We start from the raw sequence: 16828 nt of genomic DNA, 5'->3' as shown, positions 1-16828 counted from the left end.
TAAACCACTCTTGTTTTCTTGCAGTGCGATGTTAACATGCCTAAATGGATGCTCTGCCAAGCATTAACTTGTTTAGAGTCTTTTGAGGTGTGATTTGGAAAGCTATTTCCACAGTTTTGCACTTGTGAAAAAATAAACACTTTCACACGAGACAGACACTTCCATCCATCAATTAATGTGCTAAAGACTGAATACTCAAAGTCATCAGTTTTTTCCTTAATAACAATATGTTTGCTCAAATAAATGCAGCATTGTTAAACATAAGATACATCCCCCCCCCCCCCAAAACAGTAAGAAAATTCCCAATTATAAAAAAATATATTAGTGTATTTATATAAAGTAAAGGGTCATAATTAGGTTAATATGGTCAATTGGTTAATATGGGCATAGAATGCTGAAAAAAAAAAAAAAAAAAAATCTTTAATTTAAGTAAACAATTGAAGACTAGGGAATATCAAATGTTTTTCTCCAATGTAAGGTGGCCACAATTATTGCCCCCATTTTTTTTCAACATCACGTCTGATGACGAAGTTCAGAAGCTATTCTTCATACAGAATCTCCCCAAATCCTTCAGATTGCTAGGTCTATAATTGGTGCCTCTCCTCTTCAGTTCTCTCTGCTCATTTTCTATAGGGTTTAATTTCAGGGGACCTTGATTGTCAAGGCAGAACTGCTATTTTGGACTCAGTAACCAATTTTTGTGTTGATTTTGATGTGCATTTTAAATCATTGTCCTGATGAAAGATCTGACTATAGCATTATAACATTACCAGAAGAGGCAGGCAGGTTTTCATCAGACTTTCTAAAATCAAATGATTTATCTTTTGGTACTTAATAAAATCCATGATGCCCTGTATCTGAACAAGATGTCTAGGACCTCAGGTAGAAAGATAAAACAGTATATGGACATTGTTTTTTTAATGTATTCTTCTTCTTATTATTATTATTAATATTTTTATTATTATTATTATTATTATTATTATTATTATTATTATTATTATTATTATTATTATTGTGTTTTCCTTTAAACTCATCTCATGTATACCAGAAAGCATTGGACCACAGAGAAGCCAATCCCATTTGAAGTTCCAATCAGTATAAGGCAACTGAATATGCTAAATTAGTTTGTTTTTGGATGAGAGCAGATTATTATTTTTTTCTTCATGATACCTTCCTTGTGGTAATGAACTGTGGAAACTGTGGGTGTGTGCACTTTTTTTTGTTTGTTTGTTTTTTTTTGGATCCCAAAACTAATTCCAGCAATTCACTTTCTATTTTATGAAGCTTAGCAATCTTTTGCTGCACATTAGAACTATATTGTTTGGGTTTTGCTAATTTGTGATGAATGTCAAAGACCTTTGTGTTCTCTTATATTAATAGTTCTGTGAAACAAAATCATGGCTGGACAATTTCCTGTTGATAGTGACCCTGGTGTTCTTAAAAAATGTAAATATGAATGGGAATATACTTTAGAGATATTCTATACATAAGGGTTTCAAGGGGTACTAATATATGTGACTGTAACACTATAAAAACTTCACAATCACGGGAAGGAAGAGGCGGGAACCGGCGGACATTTAAATAACCAAATAAACCCAAAACAGTGTGACAGACCCTCACGGACGACTGCCGCGCACAAACAATACCAAAACACAAAATAAAGTCCAGGCCTGGTTATCTCTTGTCCTTCACTGTCGTAGCTCCTCTCTTGTATCCTTCTGATCTCCTCAGTGACTGCACTCTACTCCCAAACCCCCCTCCCCCTCCGGGGGAACCGCTCACTGTGGCTGCGGGAACCTGAGGGTAAGGACAGACAGATGAGACAAGAGAAAAGGAGACGGAAGGTTGAGGAGTGACAGAGACGAGAGAGGGGAGAGAGGAGAAAAAAAACTGTTCAGGTTCTCAGACAAACTGCCGCTCGGCCCTCCACCAGCTGGGTGAACTCTTCCGTGGTGCCTGGCGGTGGCACTGGCTGGCCCTCGGTGGACGGCACGACACTCCTCTGCCGCCCGGTGGACGGTGACGGCTCCTCCGGTTTTGGGCAGCTGGCTGGAGTCCCCCGTTCCCTGTTCCTCTCCATTCTGGTGGATGGCAGCAGGCTCCGGCCCCAGATGAATGGTGCCAACTCCGGTCCCTCACGGATGGCAGCCGTCCCTCCACATCTGGTGTGGCCGGCAGCAAATTTGTCACTCTAGCCCACTGTATACTGTAAAAAATAAATAAATAAATAAATAAATATATATATATATATATATATATATATATATATATATATATATATATATATATATATATATATATATTTTTTTTTTTTTTTTTTATTTTTTTTTTATTTTTTTTTTAACTGTGTATATACACTCACATTCTAAATTAATGAAATTTATGGAAGTACCATGGTAAATGTCCAAAACAACAGACAACATAGTGTGACCATTGCATTTTTTGTAAGTGTGTGAAATGTTTCAATTAAAATCTACTAATTTCACATCAGTTCTATCGCAGACACATTCATAGGGCAGATTGTGCAGTGGTCTTGATAAGCATGTAAATTCCTGCATTGGTTGGGATGTGAGGATGGATGACACCCTGGTAGCTCATTAGTCCACTTGCATTATGCATGAGCACCGCTCAGCCTGGCCTATCACTCACATCTGATCATCTCCATAACACACACACACACACACACACACAGAGAGAGAGAGAGAGAGAGAGAGAGAGAGAGAGAGAGAGAGAGAGAGAGAGAGAGAGAGAGAGAGAGGTGAGATAGAATAGAGTATTCAAAGGGGAAAAACAAGTAAGTAGGGGAAAAGATAAGAGACAAAGAGATTGAAAAGAAACGACGTGTGGAAGAAAACAGAGAATGAGGTGAATAGAAAAAGGGTGAGAGAAAAAGAGAGAGAGAATACATTTCTTTTTTAGGTCTCAAAGTCAGGAAGCTCAGTGAATCATCTTGTTAGGGAACAGACTTCTGTTCTTGTTCCATAACATCAAAGCCTCAAAGGAGGAGACCTATCAGCCACTTGCTGCCACTTTCACTAAGGTGCTCAGAGAGAGAAATATGTATTTGTATGAAAGTAGTACTGTGGGAGAGTTGCCATCCTTTAAATATAGAGAACTACTGTTTGAACATCACTCTTTACTGAGGTAAACACCATTGTTGCTCTAAATAGGATTATAAAGCCATCATGTACCCACCTCTGACTTATTTACATAAAGCATACTATAAATCACATGTGAAATCATTCCAATGGAATGGCTCCGCTCTGCTCCCGCCGGGCACACTTCGAGGAGTGTGTCCATGTTTGCTGTCTCTATTGTTCCTGTCCCCCTGTTGCTTAGCCACTGCAGTGACTGGGGTCGCAGGCTGTGCTGCAGTCTCTTCCCTCTTTGAGTGAGCGCTCTATGCTGCAGCTAACTTACTCTGAGGAGGTTGATGTTAGCAATGATGTATAATATATTGAGGACTCGCCATCTTAATCTTTTGCATAAAAAAAGCATATTGCATTTAAGATCTGTTTCTCCCTGCCCTCTCTATAATTATGGGTGGGGATGCGAACAATTTATGTTTGGTTTGGTTTGTAGCACATCACATGCAGTCAGCTCTTGAGGAGGCAGTGTTCATTCATGAAATATCCCTAAGTGTACAAGTGTGCATTACCTTGGATGTTTAGCTCTTCTCCCACTGGTGCTTCTTCTCAAGGGAAAAAAAAGTCATATTAACTATAGAATTGAGTGTACATTGCACATTGTCCTGCACATTGCCAAGGCTCTGCTGCAAATAATGTGGCGGGAATCAGTGAGCAGACTGGAGATTCCTTTTCTCTCCTTTTTCCCCCAAACGTGTATAAATGTATAAATGCATTTGAAGGCTATTTATCATAATTATTTTTATCACATCATAAATATAATGAATATTAACCTTGCTTTGAAAAGTAAAATATATATTCTGTATGTGTGTGTGTGTGTGTGTGTATATATATATATATATATATATATATATATATATATATATATAGGTGCTGGTCATATAATTAGAATATCATCAAAAAGTTTATTTATTTCACTAATTCCATTAAAAAAGTGAAACTTGTATATTATATTAATTCATTACACATAGACTGACATATTTCAAATGTTTATTTATTTTAATTTTGATGACTATAACGGACAACTAAGTTCTGTAGGCTACACAATCATGGGGATGACTGCTGACTTGACAGTTGTCCAAAAGACGACCATTGACACCTTGCACAAGGAGGGCAAGAAACTAAAGGTCATTGCAAAAGAGGCTGGCTGTTCACAGAGCTCTGTGTCAAAGCACATTAATAGAGAGGCGAAGGGAAGGAAAAGATATGATAGAAAAAAATGTGTACAAGCAATACTGACCGCACACTGGAAAAGGACTGTGAAACAACACCCAATAAAAAATGTTGGAGAAATTCACAAAGAGTGGACTGCAGCTGGAGTCAGTGCTTCAAGAAACACTATGCACAGACGTATGCAAGACACGTGTTTCATCGTTGTCTTGAACAACAGACAGCATCAGAAGAGTCTTGCTTCAAAAAGGACTGGACTGCTGCTGTGGTCCAAAATAATTGTGGCGAGTGGGGCCGAGAGGCGTGGGAACGAGGAGTGAGGCCAGGTGTAGTGATTGATGATGAGCTGCACCTGCGCCCCACCGCCGGTATCGAAGCCCGGGAGAAGGAGGGACGCACTGCTGAAGATCCCTCGCCGCTGTGGTGAATGTGGCTGGAGCAAGTTGCCGGGGACGGGCGAGCCCCGAGGGGCGAAGGGGGTATGGAGATGAAAGGATATAAAACTGGAGCAACTATAGTGAAGGACGAAAGAGGACCAGGCCTGGGACATTATTTTATGTTTTGGTTTTTATTTACGTATATTTGGTTATTTATGTATTTATGTTTTGTGTTTATTTTGAATATTAAAGTGTTATTTGATTGTGCGCCGGTTCCCGCCTCCTTCTTCCCGACAACTATGGAGTTTTTATTATTACAGTAATGTTCTCTAATAAAAGTAAATTTTGCATTTCCTTTGGAAATCAGGGTCCCAGAGCCCATAGAGGAGAGGCACACAATCCACGTTGCTTGAAGTTCCCAGTTTCAGTGATGGTTTGGGGTGCCATGTCATCTGCTTAGTCCACTGTGTTTTCTGAGGTCCAAGATCAACGCAGTTGTATACCAGGAAGCACCTGCACACAGTGCCATAGCTACCAGTACCTGGTTTAAGGACCATGGTATCCCTGTTCATAAGTATTGAGTGCTGTACATGCTCATACTTTTCATGTTCATACTTTTCAGTTGGTTTTCTAATTTTATGAGATACTGAATTTGGGATTTTCCTTAGTTGTCAGTTATAATCATCAAAATTAAAAGAAATAAACATTTGAAATATATCAGTCTGTGTGTAATGAATGAATATAATATACAAGTTTCACTTTTTGAATGGAATTAGTGAAATAAATCAACTGTTTGATGATATTCTAATTATATGACCAACACCTATATATATTAATCAGCAGAGGTATTGGAGACGGGCCTCATCCTTTCTCCTCCCTCACTCTAAATATTACAAATAATCTTTATACAGCGCTCTCTTGGTATATAAAAAAATCTCCCATTGCAGCATGGTGTTTTACCTGTCTTGCTCTGAAGAGGTTGATGTGGTCAGTAAAATGAATAGTTGGTATGTTGGCACCTGCCGGTTTTCCTTGTCTCCACACTGAGATGGTTAACCAAACATGGGTTTAACCAATTTTTATTCCAGCTCATCTGACCTAAAAAAAAGTTTTTATTTGAAGGGCTAAATGAATAGGTCTGATGGGATACATGCCGGTGGGCTATCTTTTCCCAATGCAGCATCACCCCTAAGGCCCCGACATTTTTCAGTGCTGGACACAGGTTTCATGGTCTGCTGGGCAGGAGCATCCCTAGCTGTTTTCCAGCTCCTCATTCGGGAAGTATCGCTCCTCATACTCCCTCAGTATATCTGGTATCAGAGCAGTGTTCCTGGGTTGAAGGCTTCTAAGCAGAAAGTGGATCTGTGGACCATCATTCTCGCTAGATAGTCTTCGACTACAAGGTCCTGTTGCCTATGGACCAGAAATTCTGAGGGCAGGCTCCTTGACACCACAAGAGCGGTGTACAGCTCATCATATAGTTACTATCACTGGCTTGTCAACCCTGCCACCCCCGGTGTTTGAGGGGAGCAGCGGTCTCCACTGAGCACATCTTTCAGCATTCGAACATAAATGTAGCTGTTCTGGGAGGCTCGCTACCTCCTAGGAGTTCTCCAGAGCAGCTATATTAGCCATCCCCTGCTGGTCCTCCGCTTCAGGGCACTGAGCTAGCTGCTATAAGTACATAGAAGCCAGTCTCGAGAGACTGGTTCCCTAAGTACATCATCTGGCAGTGTTGGAGCTCCTAACAAACGTATCTCATTGATTCCTGCCCCCAGCAGGTTATAGTTGTCAGTCTAAGACCTCCAAGGAGATGACGGGTCTGAGGACCATCTTTTTCAATGGGAGACTTCAGCCAAACAGACCTGATCCCCTTGGCTCAGAATGTCTGCGGAAGAGCGGTGTTCTCATAATCAAACGGTGCCAGTCTCTCTTCAGTGCCCTCAGGAGATAGTTCCGTTAACCCTGCCACCCCAGGTGCTTCAGGGCACACACTCCAGCGAGTGTATTTCTCAGCATCCACCAGGAAACATAGCATTCCTGAAAAGGCTTGCTACCTCTGAAAATGTCTCTAGAGCAGCTAGATTGGCCGTCTCCTGTCAGTCCTCCACTTCAGGTCAGCTAGCTAGAAGCTGTAAATGCACCAGAGGCCAGTCTTGAGAGATTGGTTTCCCTTAGTACATCATCTGGCAATGTGAAAGCTTCTGCCAAATGTGTCTCATTAGGTCCTGCACACTGTAGAACGAGGCTACAAGATTCAGCTTGAGTTGTGTTTGCCTCTATTCACTGGCGTATTTCCCACTCTGGTGGGCCCCGAGCAGGTTCTGGTCATGGAACATGTAGTTGACACTCTCTTGAGGAAAGAGTCCATCGAGGTGGTTCCTGACACAAGGTCCAGTGTTGCGGTCTCCATGTCGTCATGTAACGCTAATGATGGACACCTCCCTCAGGGGCTAGGGAGCAGTCATGAGTGCCTGCTTCTCTCAGGGTCTGTGGGAAGGTCCCCCTCTCATGTGGCACATCAACTGCCTGGAGATTCTGGCCATATTTTGAGCATTGAAACAGCTCTTGTTAGCACAGACAGATCGGTGGTCTTACATCTACCACAAGGTGGGTTTGAGCTTGCATCCTCTTAACAGGCTGGAGCACCAGATCCTTCTGTGGTCCCAGGGGAAACTGCTCTCTGTGAGGGCAGTGGACATCCATGTGCACCTCAATCAGGGAGCAGACATCATCTCGAGGCAGGGGCTGAGGCCCGGCGAAAGAAAGCTCCACACCTAGGGGATGGAGCAGATTTGGAAGAAGTTTGGTCAAGCCCAGGTAGTCTTGTTTGCATCTTGAGAGACCTCACAATGTTCCCTGTGGTTAAGGGGGCACAACTAGTAAATTCCAGTCTCTCAACTAAGGTTGTTGAGACCATACACCACTCCTCCATTATGGAAACTCTACTCCTTGAAATGGGTTGTTCACTTCATGGTGAAGAAATCATCAGCTTCTCCCAGTTTACTACCCGGGTGATTCAGTTCTGGAGTTCCCACAGGAACCATTATTAACAGGTTTGACCCCCTCTACCTTTAGAGTGTCTGTGGTGGCCATAGTTACTCTCAACGTCCCTTTGGGTGATCATTCACTGGGGGCGAAACCCATTGGTACATGTTTTTTTTTTTGTGTTTAAGGGGGGGGGGGGGGGGGGGGGGGGTCAAATGCTATTTCATGCATACTGAGTTTTTTACACTGTTAAAGAGTTGGATTCCCATGCTAAACATGGACAAAGTTTCAAAAATTAAGTTGTACGTTTGAAGGAGTATTTCTGTTCCAAAAATACTCCTTCCGGTTTGTCACAAGTTTCGGAAAGTTTTTTTCGAGTATGGCTCTGTGTGACGTTAGATGGAGCGGAATTTCCTTATATGGGTCCTAAGGGCACGTCTGCCGGAAGAGTGCATGCTCCCGTATAGCAGGGCACTGAGTGAGAGCACAACAGATGTTCACTGATCAGAGCGAGAGCGTCGCGAAATGTCACAAAAGGAGTGTGTTTTTGGTTGCCAGGGCAAGACAACCCTGCACAGATTACCAAAAGAGAAACGGCATTAAGGGACCAGTGGATGGAGTTTTTACAGAGCATCAACGGAGTTGTGCAAGTGTTTGTGTTTGTTCCCCTGCATTTTGAAGATGCTTGTTTTACAAACAAGGCCCAGTTTGTCGCCGGATTTGCACATTGTTTATTTCTTAAGGATAATGCAGTCCCAACGAAAAAGGGTCACGATCGTGTGTTGGAACCGCATGCGGTGAGTAAAACTGGTTTCCTCACGGTAAAGTCACAGCTTCCAAACGCTGTCAACGCAAAAGCCTACTGGCGCTCGTGATTCTTTAGCCCCGCCCACACGTCACGCCTCCAGCCGGTCATGTTTTTCCGGGAAAAATCGGTACAGACTATCTTTCTCTTATGAATATAATAAAACTAAAGACTTTTTGGAGTTATGAAGGATGCAGTACTACTCTATAGGTACTCAAGATAAACAGGATATTGAGTGAAAACGAGCATTTCACCCCCCCCCCTTTAAGGCCAGGAGAAGTATTGTGCTGCTCCAGACTTTCAGATGCTTCTGTCATTGCTAGCAATGATTTCACACTAGATAGGCATTTGTCATTATGGTGGTGTGGGCATACTCGTTCCCAAAGCATTTCGAGTTCCCCTCGGGGAACCAGGGATAGAGACATTATTCTTGTGATGCAAAGCCAAATTTACAGCATCATTACTCCAGTGTTCAGTGTCAAATGATCTTACACAAATCAAATGTGTGTGATTTGGTGCTCAATAAAAAATGTAAGTATAGTTTATGTTGAATGCTGTTGTGCTACTTATTTCATTTTTGATGAATAGAACGATCAAAAGAACAGCATTTATTTGAAACAGAAATATTGGTAACACTTTACTTTAGAGTCTCTAAACTAGCTTTTTAGCATGCATATAACTAGAATTTTTGCCATTTATTAGTAGTAATTAAGTACATATATGAATGCCTTATTCTAGATGACCTTATTGTACATCCCTAATCCTACCCAGTACCTTAATTTAAAGTCGTAGTCGTAGTTAATAGTGAATAAGTGTTCCCTGTTCTAAAGTGTTTGTATTCACTTTTTTCTTTATTAAAAAATCTTAATGAACCCCAACATCTTTAATCGTAGTGTGTATACTTTCAGATTTGATGTACAGTTCTGCATCGTCTACTACTTCAGTTAAAATTAAGGAAAGTAATTGGAATTTAAATGGTCTCAATTTTCTGAATCAGTTAAGATAGATAGATGGAGTTAAATGAGCAGACTATGTATAGACTGTAGGGTTTGAAATACATAAAAAATTTCTATTATTCCCCTAAATGAATCAGTGAAGCAGCAACAATCACAGTTGATTGGCTGTATTTTCAAAGGCAGTGGCAGTCCTCTCATGAGCTCTGCCATTACGGCTCACAGCTCTCACTTTGAATGTATTCCCTTTCAAAAAAGAAAGAGGAAGAGGAGGGAGGGTGAAAAGATAGCCTCTTAATGTGAATCAAAAGAAGCGACAGCTGTGGGTGTGACATCAAAAAGCTTTTTTATAGTTTCAAATAAAGGCCACTATAATATTGTAGGAAAAAAATACATGGAGAGTCAGAGCAGGTTGGAAATAAACAGCTTCTTCATTTAAAATCACTGATTGCCTCATAAAATCTGTTGACATGACATGATGTGTTTGTGAATGTTTCATTTTGTACTTGCATTGTGAGGACCAAATATGATAAGCTAATTATGTCTAATATTTTCAAACACAAAATCAAATCAAGGGATTTCCTTATTATATGTTTTGTTTTCTTTTTTTTCTAGGCTGTCCAGCCCCCCACAGATATAGGTGATTTTGTGCATTACAATCCCCAGTCGCCAGTCAAATGGTTGATAGGATCGAATACATAATTAGCACAGTATGAAAACATTGAAAGACCAATTGAAATCTCCACCATGACAAATGGCAAAATATACAAAATCCTTGTCCTTGTGGGGACCAAAAAATTCCCCCATGAGGAAAACAACTTATAAATCACACAGAATGAGGTGTTTTGAAAATCAGAAAATGTCTGTAGTTTTGTGTGAGAGGGAGGTTTAGGTGTAGAGTTAGAGTAAGGGGATAGAAAATACAGTGTGTACAGCAGAAAAAAAAATACTCTATGTAATGTCCCCATAAATCATGCACTCTTAAAAACACTGGGATAAATGAACCCAATTAGAGTGTGGAAATCCAGTGTGTGTGTGTATGTGTACACATTATATACCCAGACATATACTGGTTTAGATACACTACTTTGATCAAGCACAAATGGGTCTGTCCTAATTAACTCAGGTATAAATCAGTCCGATCCAGTATGCATTGCTTTGTTCGATTATAGATTGGTTTGATTAAGTAGGACTATATATTTGTTTGTTCACATATATATTGGTTTAGATACATCACTTGGCTTAAATTTATATTGGTTTGTTCAACTACATATTGTTGTGAGTAGTGGAGCCTCGAGAATGGAGCGAGGCCAGTGGAGTTAAAGATAATGAGCCTACGCCATTCACTGGTCTCAAATCCCAAGGAGGATCTCTGGAAGGATAAAAGTGACGAGAGTGTTGGATGAGAAAAAACCAGGCCTGGGCTATTTATGTTGTATTGGGTCTGTTTCTGTGTGGCAGTCGTCTGTGAGGGGCTGTCACAATATTTTTTGTTTTGTGTTTATTTTATTATTAAATATGTTTAAATGTTCACTGGTTTCCGCCTGCTTCTTCCTGTATCTATGAATATTGTTACAATTGATTTGTTCAGGAATATTTTTTTTCAACTATATATTGGTTTAGATACATTGGATGGCTCAAGTATATATTGCTCTGATCAAGTATATATATATATATATATATATATATATATATATATATATATATATATATATATATATATGTGTGTGTGTGTGTGTGTGTGTGTGTGTGTGTGTGTGTGTGTGTGTGTGTGTGTGTGTGTGTATGTATGTATGTGTGTATGTATGTATGTATATATATATATATATATATATATATATATATATATATATATATATATATATATATATATATATATTTATATATAGGTTTGTTCAAGGATATATTGGTTTGTTCTACTATGTATTGGTTTCTTTTAGTATATATTGGCTTGATTAAGTATGTATGGGTTTGTTCAAGTTCACATGGGTTTGCTCAAATATATATTGATTTTTCAAAAAACACATTGTCTGTATAAGTTTCTATACTTTCATAATTGATGTGTTAAATTACTAGTCATGTGATAAGATCACAATGGGTGTGTTCGACTTGAAGCACAGCTACAGACGGTGATCAACGAGAGCAGCTGCTTGCAGTCGGGGGCGGAGTTGAAAACGGAGCCGTCTATCCGGACACTTTCTGACCACGTCAGTGACACTCATGCGGCGTCTGCATACTTTATCACAGATGAAGTGAATTAAATGTAATATTTGTCACATACCTGTACACAGACATTTCAGAAACATTTCCATGAGAAACAAACATTTTTTTAGAAACTGCTTAATACAGCGCCATCTTTTCAAGAATAAAATTCAACATAATCATATAAACTATTTTAATACTAATAAAGTGCGGGTATATGCTTTTATCAGTGCTGTATGATAAACGTGACTCAATACAACAGTGTAACTACAATACAAAAATGCTTTTACTATTCTAAAAACACAGATCTGTTGCCATTATTGGAACTGAAAAGTTTCATCTAACCCGAGCGCCAACTTCCCGCTCTCTCACGTGAGGCCAAGGAAGTGAGGAAGGAAGGAAGTGACTAAAACTGCAATTTATCGATGGGCCGCTTGACGCTGGCTGCAAAAAGGAGTCAGTCCCATAGACTCCCCATGTTAAAATGCCCAACTTTACAGCAGAAAAAAATATTTTGGTCTAAATACCTAATTTTGCCCTTCATGACTACTGTGAGGGGGGTAAATTTTTTAATAAATCATCCATTTAAATTATATTAAGACTTAAAGTTCTGTATAATTAAGGGCGTGGTGACTTGACAGGTGGATTGCGGCTGCTGACACAGCTGTCGCGGTAGGTGGGTGTGACTTCAGCAACTAGCTCCCGCCTTTATGCCCATTTTTGATTTTCCGGGAGAGTCGAGCGGTGACGCGCTGCCAAGATGGCAAAGGCCCGCTCTGCACACTTTAGGCTTCAAAAAACATGCTTCAGGAGTCTACGGGTGACGTCATGGACACTACGTCCATCTTTTTATACTGGGGCTGCATCCGAAAACTGAAAAATGCTGCCTCCGGAGGTCGCATTCCAAGGTAGGAAGGCATCAAGGCATGTCCGGAATCAATGTCAGCCTCATTTCCTGTCTCCTGAGATGCCTTCATCTGGCCGATATTTGAAGGCACCATAGATGTATCCTTCACTGCCTTCGATATCCCACAATCATGTGCGTTCCATTCTGTGAGAGTTCAGCCAAAAAATAAAGACGGCATCTGAAAGTTGCGGTCGGTGGTCAGTTTGTGTTTAAATGTATGTTTCTGAACAACCTTTTCCACTTTTTATGTAATTTCTAGCAATAAATTAATATAGCAGTAGTGAAATATCCACTCAGTTATCACCAAAGCTCTCTATATTTTGCTGTAGATCAATAAACCATTTCTCAGCCTCAGAAGCCTGTCCGAAATCCATTTCATGAGGTGCCTTCAGGCAAAAACGCTGCCTGCAAAGTCATTGCCTGACAACAAGTCACCTGTCACCTGCCTAAGTTTTCGGATGCAGCCAGTCTATGATCTAACCCGAAACACATGTGATCGAGTCTGGCCAATCATGAACATCAGTGCTCCTGCAGTCGCTCTGGAGAAACTTCAGCGGCTGAGTCAGCCGGCTGCTCTCTAAACACTCTTGTGGTACTTTGATGACATACGTGATAGTCATGTGTCATCGGCGCCGTCTCAAGTCGGAAAAAAATTTCTAACTGGCATTCACTGCTTCAAGTCAGATTGCGATCGGTTTGCGCAGTGCATCATGAAGTCGAACACACCTATTAACATATCACACGAACACTGTCCTGTGATCATCAAAAAATACAAGCCAATAATACAACCAAGATAGAGTGAGGGAAAACACCTCTTTGGTGTAAAATGCAATCCCCCACCACCCTCTGGTCTTCCCAAAATAACCATCTGATAAAGTCAAGATACATTTATGCTGTTGTTATGGACTAAGTTGACAAGAGAGATGTATAAGTATTCACCATGAAGCTTACACTGGTGGTGTACCTAAAATAGAAAATGGATTTCACAGTAAGTGATCTCATTTTCAGCAGTAAGAAAAAAAAGTGTTTTAAAGCTTGTTGTTAGGTAGAACATCACAGTTATTTATTTATTTATTTTTAAATCTAGATTGTTAATCTACATAAATTAATAAGACATTTAAATCACTTAAAAATACAAATACAAATGTACATTAATTTGATTTGTCCACACAACAAGAACGTCCTTAAACATTAATGTATGTAACATTTAATTTCCTTTCCATAAACTCTTAGAAAAAAATGACCATTTGATGGGGTGGTAACTGATGTGACAGGGTGGTTCACTGTGACAAGGTGGTGTGGACAAAGTGTTTCCCTATATGAATAGCTGTTTTTTAAATTTAAAAAACTGGGGGAAGGTAGATATTTAAATTGGAGATGTAATACAAAACTTTAGTCAAGGTATGGAAAGCTGAAAAGAGCATCATAACAGTGATGGGAAAGTTGCTTTCACACCTCTCACTGGATTTCCATGTGGTGGGACGTCACATTAAATTCATGTGTTGTGGGGGCTTTTGTGTTTGGAGGCTGATACTGTGCTACAAAATAACAATGTGCAGAGTTGCTTGTTGCTGCGAGGAACCAAAGTCGACAGCTTGAATCTCTGAGCTGTATTTGCATGTATAGTTTTCAGAGAAATCAACTAGGATCACTCCCTCCACTTTTGACAGGTTATTTTTCAACTTTCTGCAGTAGGAGTACTGTTGATTTATGTTGAATGTGTGGAATAACTTCACAAGATTGCTTTGTGTGTCCTTCATTGTTTTCTTCACTGTGATCTTGACAGTTGTGCGTAAGAATCTTCCCTTGCATCTTCCCTCGACTGTTGTCAGCTAGGTGAAGAAGGTTTTTACTTTGGACTTGAAAGCAGCAGTGAACCTGTTCATGGGATTTCTGTTGTTGGAACAGAGATCTTCGCTCTGAACACTGCGACGCCTCTTTGAAAATCTGAGTGCATTTTTGGCAAATCCTTGTACCCTGTACTTCTTCATAATTCTCACCACTGTTACCTGTCCTATTAGCTGTTCTCCTTTAACTCTTCTTGCTTTTCAGTACTTATTCTTTATGTCTTCATCCAAGATTTCAAGGCTACTGCTCCTGTCTTTGTTAATTATGTTATTTTTGAATGAAGGAAGTTGTTTTTCTTTATGCGCTTAAATCAAATTCACTTTCCCAGAAATCTAATTATTATATTTTCAGAATGATACACATACATGTGTCTTTGTTTTTGTTTTTTGTTTTTTCATCAAGGACATTCTTACTAGGTGGTTGAATAAAAATATTTGGGCTTTATATTTAAAAATGACCTCAAGTTTATCTTTCACATCAAGTATCTAGTAAGCTAGCCAGTTAACAATATTTGTCAATTAGGCTATTGTAACTTCGTAATTCAGAATTACTGATTATTGTAGCAACAATGAGTTGTACAGAATAATTAACTCAAATGATATATAGGGAATTTGAATAATTAATCAGGAATATGATTAATATATATATCTCATATGACAGTTACAATACATTTTATTGATTATGAAAAATAGCTCAATTGTCTATACCAATAACTAAGCACAGGGCACTGTAATTTACTCATTAATATGTCAATATTCCATTCTTCATATCAATTATTGTGATATCTCTTACTGTAAATTACTGCAAATCAAACAGTGGTTTGTCCAGCAAACCAGATTGACCTATCAATTTTCAATAAAGTTATCACTTCTTATAATTCAAGGAAAAATATTCTCTGGCCATGAAAACATTATCCTATCATTATGATAAATTTAGTTTCTAAATTTAAAGCTTGTAGCTAAAGATCAGACATCTCAGTGACTCGTAATGTGAGCGGGTGGTGGAGACAAGAATCATGAATATATGGGTTTTAATAATGGACTAATAATACATTGAAACTACAAATCACACAGAGTAAATATGCGTACGACAATACAGACAGTAAACTTTTTACAAGACATAACGGAATCCAAATGAGGGAGAGAGAGAGAGACAGAGAGAGAGAGAGAGAGAGAGAGAGAGAGAGAGAATGAAAGAGGGAGAGATCACAGAATGAGCTCAGGTAAGAAAATCATAGACAGTAACCCTTCTCAGCCAACACGAATCAAATCACAGACCAACTTTAAAACAGCATTTAAATCTCCATAGAAAAGTGATACTTGCATGGCCCAGCGTGCGTGCGCTCATCCTTTTGAAAACAGCGTGCGTGTGCCGGAGGCCGTGTGATGCGCGTGTGAGCTGCGCTGGATCTTGGCGTGAGCGTGGAGCAGCGGGAGCGGGCCTTAGTTCTGTCTTCGCGTGGTATTTGAAAGGTTCAACAAACAATGTTCCAGAATTCGTCTTCCTTGTGTGGAGAGGCGAATAGTTGAATAAACTTAGTAATGAAAAGAAAACAAAACAACGAAAACGAAAGCTTCCGAAGGAGCCATGATAATGGCTGTCCTCTCCGCCTCACGTCTGGGGGGGGGGATCTGAGCGCGGCCCGAGGCCGCGACGAGGGTCGCACAAGGAGAGCAGCGTGTCCGAGAACGAAAAACGAGAAGAAGAGGAAGAAGAGGGCGGACCTTGTTCGGTCGATTCTTATGGCTTGGGATGGTTCACGCCTCTTTTCGCGTGACCAACCAATGAACTTCCGCGATCTGAAGCGGAGGGAAAAGTTCCTTTGTCTCTGTGGAGACACCCACCCTAATGATTTAGGGCTTGTCAGATTTCATCAGGGATATTCTAGCAAGTTCGTAATTCCAGAATAATAAATTTTTCATTACTTTGCTTTAGATAAGTGGGTCTGTCAAAGCATGACGATTACAAGAACACCAAACAGTACATATATATAACTGATGGAAACACGAAGTTACATTCAAATGCAGAATTACACACATTTAAAGATTAACACACGCTAATAAATTGCAGATAGTCCCAATTTATATGGGAAACATCTAATGTACCAAAAAGAAATACGTAATCCATTTAGAAAACATAAAAACAAAAGGTAATAGTTTAGAATGCATTGGGAAAAGAAACCAGTGACTTGGCTTCTCTCCTGTCCTGTTGCCAGTGGGGTCATAAAGTTTTATGAGCTGCAAAGGAGTGGGGGTTACATAAACATGACTATTTGAGAAAGAGTTAGAATGACATCAAACATTTCCACTTATAAGTCAGCACTTTAACCATTTACCCTGGATTAACCATTTTTATGCAATACACAAACATTCAAAATACATATTAATAAGGACTTACAAAAGTAAGGAACTTTAAGAAAGGGTTCTTTTTGT

The sequence above is a fragment of the Carassius gibelio genome, chromosome A23, assembly GCF_023724105.1.
Source record: "Carassius gibelio isolate Cgi1373 ecotype wild population from Czech Republic chromosome A23, carGib1.2-hapl.c, whole genome shotgun sequence".
Lineage (NCBI taxonomy): Eukaryota > Metazoa > Chordata > Actinopteri > Cypriniformes > Cyprinidae > Carassius > Carassius gibelio.
The sequence above is the reverse complement of the archived record's forward strand: the minus strand, read 5'-3'. Positions refer to the sequence as shown.